Source organism: Suricata suricatta, chromosome 12 (genome assembly GCF_006229205.1).
Source record: "Suricata suricatta isolate VVHF042 chromosome 12, meerkat_22Aug2017_6uvM2_HiC, whole genome shotgun sequence".
Lineage (NCBI taxonomy): Eukaryota > Metazoa > Chordata > Mammalia > Carnivora > Herpestidae > Suricata > Suricata suricatta.
The window spans coordinates 11,816,656-11,823,940 of NC_043711.1; the positions used below are offsets into that span (position 1 = coordinate 11,816,656).

A 7,285-nucleotide genomic window follows, 5' to 3' on the forward strand; every position below is an offset into this window, starting at 1 on the left:
TAAGTCAGGCAGAGAAGGACAGATACCATATGTTTGCATTCATAGGTCTAACAGGAGAAACCTAATGGAGGACCAGGGGGAGGGGAAGAGGGAAAAAGAGTTGCGGAGAGAGAGAGGGATGCAAAACTTGAGAGACTAGTCAATGCTGAAAACGAACTGAGGGTTAAAGGGTGAGGGGATAAAAGAGGTGGTGGTGATGGAGGAGGGCACTTGTGGGGAAGAGCACTAGGTTTTGTATGGAAACCAATTTGACAATAAACTATTTAAAAAAAAAAACAAATAACAAAAAAAAAAACATTTGGCCCTTGTAATAAGATAATAGCATTTGTCAAAGAGCGTGTAAGTACTGTTCAGTTAATGGTCCTTAAAACTTAATATTAGCCCCTAACCCTAGACAATGGTGGACTAACAGACCCCAAGATTGGGTCAGGCACAAGTCAGAGGGGGGAATGAAGGACCAAACTGACTCCATGACGGGCTTCAAATAAGCCTCAGAAACTAGAAGGCCTAAGTTTCTGTTTCCCGAGGTGTGACTCAGCAGTTGCAATGCCCGATGTGGGACTCCACCTCACAAGCCATGAGATTATGACCTGAAACTAAACCAAGTCAGACATTTAACCAACTGAGGCACCTAGAGGCCCCCTGAATAACATCTCTTGACTGTACATATATGTATATACATGTACGCCTATACATATATGTATATGTGTGTATATATATGTAAATATATTTTTTAACCTGAATGTTCATATATATATATATATATGAATAAATCAAGGCCTAGTGCATCAGGACATAGGCACTTCTTTCTGGTCATCATGGGCTACGACCGCTACCTGGCCATCTGCCACCCCATCTGCTACAATGTGCTCATGAGTCCTGGTGGCTGTGCCCATCTTGTGTCTTGGCTCTGGGCTGGTGGCCTCTGGAAGAAGGAACTCAAGAACACCATAAGGAGGAGCTTCCTGAGAAAACTCATTCCCCTAACCTCCTGATGGCCAGTTTGGTGGTTAGGAAATATGACAGAAGGGCTGAGGCTAATGAGATCTCTCTCTATGGGACTGTCGTAAGGGTTCAGTACATGAAAATACACACATCGATAGCTGTTGGACATGTGCTGGGTATCTTTTTCCCCAATTTGTTTGCCCCCCTCTTGCATGGACTCTAGTGATCATGATCTCTTGTTCTTGGCTCCGTGTGATGAACTCCACCCCATTAGTTCTATCTAAGAACCTGTTATCTTCCTAGGGACAAGTCTGGGGGCCTCACACGATGTGCCTGGCACTGATGCACATGGTTCTTCCTGACTGGACAAGCAAGGGAAAACGTTCCCCTCCACTATCAGGTGGTTAAACAAAAATAAGAACAATAATAAATGCCACCAACAATGGGCCTTGTCTTATCAAGCATTGTATCCAGTGTTTGATAGTATTGTTTTTTAAATTATAACAAATGCACAAAAGAAAATAAATTTTTTGTTTTCAAGAGCATAGTTCCCATTTATTATTCCTCACTGCCTTGAAGGAATAGACCCTACGGGGGATTTTCTATGCTAAGCTGGTTCAGAAGGTGAAGGGGAAAGAGAGACAGAGACAGAAAGACAGAGAACTAGTGGGATCTGAACAGGAAGTTGGATAAAAGTCCATTTGGGGCAAAGTCTAGGAAAGGTATGAAGAATGAGAAGGTTGGTAACACGCAATTTTCATATGATGAAGAGAGTGGGAAAGGAGAAAGAGGGGAAGAGAGAGAAGGGGCATAACTTTCAGTAAAACATCAATTTCTCATTTCTGAGTTTACTTGAATCAATCTGGGAGACATGTTGTAGGCACAGTGCTATCTCAAGACAGCACAAAGAGAGGTCAAGGGTATAATACCCCCTTCTTGCAGATGATAAATGGTGGAGTTCACACAACACAAGTAGGAAGGGGTCACATATAGATTTAAGTCTCTCTGTTGTCCATGCTGCAGTTTGGGAAACCATAGGTCTGAGGATCCAGGAAGGGAATGTTTGGAGGATCTAAACTATTACTAGAATGTTAAGCCAGAAGTTTGAGCTGGAGGCAGAAGATGTGTTATAATGTTAAGCGCACAATCACCAGTCATCATGTGAACATACAAAGACTCTCTTCAGTGGTCAATAAACAAGGACAACACAAGAGACCACATATGTGTTTCGTTATATCACAGAGAGGCCTGTGTTGATGTGGACTCTTAGGCTTAGATCACCAGGACAACAGAAATAGGGTAGAACCTGACCATGAGGGGAGGTGGGGCCATCCAGTGTGGCCAGAAGACACTGGACACTTAAGTTGACAAGGAGAAATCATTTCCAAGACCCAGATTTAAATAATCCTTATTGTGGGAAGGCCTCCAGCTGCCATGACCCCAGGGCAGAGCCCTCGATTTCCATTCTGGGCTTCTCAAGCTCCTGCGTCCCCACTGACTCTAAAGGATGGAGGGCATCTACTCCAGCCTCCAGACTGGGAGCTCCTTTCCCCAGCAGGGATGGGGGCTTTCTGGGCAGACAGAATCAGCAGGGAGGCTTGTTTGTGATGGAGAGTTGGAGGAAGGAGTAGAGGCTGGAAGTCCCCGGGGGCCCTCTGATGTTCATCTTGTCTCTCCAGTCCCTGAAGACAGCCCTCCAGATTGGCATTCCAAGGATGCCCTGGGGAGCAGCGTGCTGTGAGCTGCAGCAGGGATAAAGCACAGAGCATCAGTTCCAGGAGCCCAGATGTCTGGCCTCACACCTGCCCCTGTGTGCTTCTGACAGAATAACACAGGACAGCTTTTCTGTCCTTCCCTGCTGGCTGCTTCCTGGAAGAGGCAGCCCAGCTGAGGCAGACCAGGAAGGACAGGGTAGGTGGGCAGCAAGTCCAAGACTGGGGATGGAAACAGGACTTTGCTTTTTCCTTGAATTCTGTTTTCCGAATGATTATTATGACTGCAACTCTATGGGAAACACTACGAGATCGAGAAGCTAATCTAGTCTTCCACAGCTTGTGTTCTGTGTTTGCTCAAAAATATTCTGCCTCATTCCTGTACCTTCCCAGGTAGATGATCACATCTCTTTCCTTCCAATCCCGGTGTTCCTTCTTTCTTTATCGTTCCTCAAGCACCGCTCCTGGCTTTCAGCTCCCTGCTAATTAACAGCAGAGACAGTGAGTAACCTTGGCTTGTTTCTGATTCTAAAATAGTCCATCTAGGGGCGCCCGGGTGACTCAGTCAGTTAAGCTTCCAACTTGGGCTCAGGTCACGATCTCACAGTTTTTTTAGTTCAAGCCCTGTATCCAGCTCTGTGCTGACATCTAAAGCCTGGAGCCTGCTTCAGAGTCTGTGTCTCCCTCTCTCTTTCTTCCTCTCCCCTGCTCGCACTCTGTCTCTCTCTGTCTCTCAAAAAATGAATAAACATTTAAAAAATTATAAAATAATGTATCTATTGTCTTCCAAATCTTGTACTATTTCCTAGTTTTCAGGATGTATTTTTAGTTGGCTAAGAGCGTCTTAGTCGATTTGATGCTGAGAAGAGCTTTAAAAAAAATCTTGAAGAAATATACATATATCATCATTATGCTGTTTAATAAAATAGTGTATGTCAATTATATATCAATTATAAAAGTCATGTAGGAATTGGGCTTTATCAATACAGGATTTCTTCCTAGATCGATATAATTAAAGGCCTTTCCTTTTTAGCTTATTCATGTGACTAACCATAGGATAGGTTTATTGTGAATCATCCTTGTCATTCACGGGATAAACTATGCATCTTCATTCCCTTGCTGATCTCACTAGATGCAGCATCCATGGCTGGTCAGAACTATACCATGGTGTCTGAATTCATCCTCGTGGGCTTCTCCACCTTCCCGCGGCATCTCCTGCCCGCCTTCTTCCTGCTGTACCTGCTCATGTACCTATTCACACTGCTGGGCAACCTCCTCATCATGGCCACCGTGTGGAGTGAGCACAGCCTGCACACGCCCAGCTACCTCTTCCTGTGGGCCCTGTCCACCTCCGAGATCCTGTTCACTGTTGCCCTCACCCCTCGCATGCTGGTGGACATGCTCTCCACCCACCACACCATCACCTTTGTGGCCTGTGCCAGCCAGCTGTTCTTCTCCTTCACATTCGGTTTCACACACTCCTTCCTGCTCATGATCATGGGCTATGACCGCTATGTGGCCATCTGCCACCCCCTGCGCTACCATGTGCTCATGAGCAACCGTGGCTGTGCCCGCCTCATATCCTGGTACTGGGCTGGTGGTACAATGTGGGGATGGCGGTGACCCTGATAGTTTTTCACCTCACCTTCTGTGGGTCTAATGTGATCCACCATTTTGGCTGAAATGTACTTTCACTTTTAAGTTGGCCTGTGGGAAGGAGACAGCCTCAGTCACCTTGGGTGTGGTCCTGGTGTGTCTCTCATCTCTGTTGGGCTGCTTTATCCTCATTGTCCTCTCCTATGTCTTCATTGTGGCCGCCATATTGAGGATCCCCTCTGCTGAAGGCAGGCACAAGACCTTCTCCACGTGTGTGTCCCACCTCACTGTGGTCATTGTGCACTACGGCTTTGCCTCCATTATCTACCTCAAGCCCAAGGGCCCCCATTCTTTGGACAGTAGCACGCTGATGGCCACCAGCTATACAGTCTTCACCCCCTTTCTCAGCCCCATCATTTTCAGCCTCAGAAATAAGGAGCTCAAGAACGCCATAAAGAAAAGCTTCCAGAGAAAATTCAGTCCCTTAAGCTCATGATGGCCATTTTTGATGAGGAAGTATGATAGCAGGACTGGGCATGATCAGATCAGTCTCCATAGAACTGTTGTAAGGATTCAGATATGGGGGAAAACACACATTCTTGGGTGATGATGCATGCTGGGTATTTGTTTTTCTCCAATTTGTTTGCTTTCCTCTTGCATAGTCCCTCGGGATCATCATCTCTTGCTCTTGACCCCAGGTGATGAACTCCTTCCCATTTTCTGTCTAAGTTATGTTCTCTAGCTTTGGGCTATGGGGGGGCATCACATGGATGTGTCTGGCCCCTGATGCCCATGGTTCTTCTTAAAAGCACACTCGGGGGAGGAATTTCTCCTCCACCACAGTAAAGACAAAAATAAGAATAATAATAAAGGCTGCAAGATTTGGTGCTTTTCTAATCAGACACTGTGTCCAGTGTTGTATACATTATCTTTTAACAAATGCACAAAATAATGTAAATGATTTGTCTCGAATGAGATGTTTTATTGTTTACGGTTTTTCACTGTCTTTGGAAGGAATAACCCTAAGGAGATTACTTGTTGATCTGAGTTGAGTGAAGGATGTCAGAATCTGAAGTGAAGTGAGAGAGAGAGGGGTAGGGAGTAGGTGGAGGAAAGGGTTTCGTGCTTGGGTAATCATATAAAGCATGTTTAAAGGACGTTGCTCTCTGACAGCTTATGGAGAGTCTTCTCCCCTTTCCCCCACATTACTCCCCATAAACCCTGAGTTCTCACTGCTGCAGTACTTGAATCTATCTGGGAGACTTGTTAAAGGGCACAGTGTTATCGCAAGATGGAACAAAGAGAGGCCAAGAGTGTGGGTACCCCTTTATGAAGATATGAATTGTTGGTAGAGGTCACACAACACATGAAGGCGGATTCACGTGCAACTTTAGGTCTGACTCCCCTGCTGGGGTTGGGAAACCATATGTCTGAGTATTGGGCTCCATTGGTGTAATTATTACTTAAATTGTGGTCAGATATTTGACTTACAGGCAGAAGATGATTTATAATAATAAACCAAAGGATGACTGTCACATATGAATGCCTGCCATTTGCCAAATGTTGTGGCTAGGGTTTCCTATCATTTGCTCTTCTAAGTCTCAAGATATATCATTTTTCTGCATTTAGATATGACCCACATCTATTACTACTCACATTTTTGAAATGCAGAAAACGCAAATCTGGTAGATAATTTGTCCCAGACCACAGTGCCGTGAAGGCAGGAAGCAGGAATCGATTACAATGTGCATGTTGTGCACTGGGGTTCAGGAACTCACCTCTCTCAGGTGTCTGCGGAGAGGAGGAGGAGAAGGCTGCCATTAGAAGGAAGAGACCCCTATCAGGAAGGAGAGCAGGTGCAGCCCTAGGCTCCCGCCCCTTTCACACAGCCAGAGGGAAACACTGACTCCAGCAGAGTTCCTGAGACACTTGCCTCATTAACACTGACCATGAGACCTTGGCAAACTGGGTCAGCAGTTTTGGGGTTCCATTCATCATTTTACTCATTATTGGTGTTACTGTGACTGATGCCCCCACCTTTCCTAAGATGTGCTTCTCCAGAGCCTGTGACTGTGTTCCCTTGTCCAGCAAAAGGGAATGTGCAGATGAGATGCAGTTAGGGATCTGAGACAGGGGGATTACCCTGATCACCCAGAGGGCTGCTCTTTTTGCAAGTGTCCTTATACAAAGGGCATAGGAGGAACCAGAGACAAGAAGTAGGAGATGTGACACCAAAAGGAGGAACTAGAGTCACTGAGGCAGGAACCATGAGCCAGGGAATGCTGCTGCCTCGGAGCTGGGAAAGCAAGAGGCAGGTTCTCCCCTGGTCCCCCAGAAGGACACAGCCCTGCTCACAGCTCAACTCACAACTGGTGACCCTGATTCAGCTTCCAGCCTCCAGCATAGAGGAGAGAAATGTGTGGTTTCAGGGCACAGGATTTATATACATTGTTACAGCAGCCCCGAAACTGATCTGTGAAATGCCATCCTGACACTAAATGTTATTAGATTTCATTACAAAGTTAATTTGAAGCCAGGTTTTCAGACCATTCTCTTTTTTTTATTTTTTAATATTTTTATTTATTTATTTATTTATTTATTTTCAATATTTTTTTCCATAATATTTTATTGTCAAATTGTTTTCCATACAACACCCAGTGCTCTTCCCCTCAAGTGCCCTCCACCATCACCACCACCTCTTTCCCCCCTCCCCCTTCGTCTTCAACTCTCAGTTCATTTTCAGCATTCAATAGTCTCTCAAGTTTTGCATCCCTCTCTCTCTACAACTCTCTCTCCCTCCTCCGCTCCGCCTGGTTCTCCATTAGGTGTCTCCTGTTTTCCTGCTAGACCTATGAGTGCAAACATATGGTTTCTGTCCTTCTCTGCCTGGCTTACTTCACTCAGCATGACACCCTCAAGGTCCATCCACTTTCCTACGAAGGGCCATATGTCATTCCCTCTCATTGCCATGTAGTACTCCATCGTGAATATATACCACATCTTCCTGATCCACTCATCAGGTGACGGACATT

The 7,285-nt window shown here is 45.5% G+C and overlaps 1 pseudogene; it reads left to right on the top strand.

Annotated features, from left to right (window-relative positions):
- The first annotated feature begins 3,800 nt into the window (after positions 1–3,800).
- LOC115275017 lies at positions 3,801–4,749 on the top strand (annotated as a pseudogene).
- Positions 4,750–7,285: the final 2,536 nt, after the last annotated feature.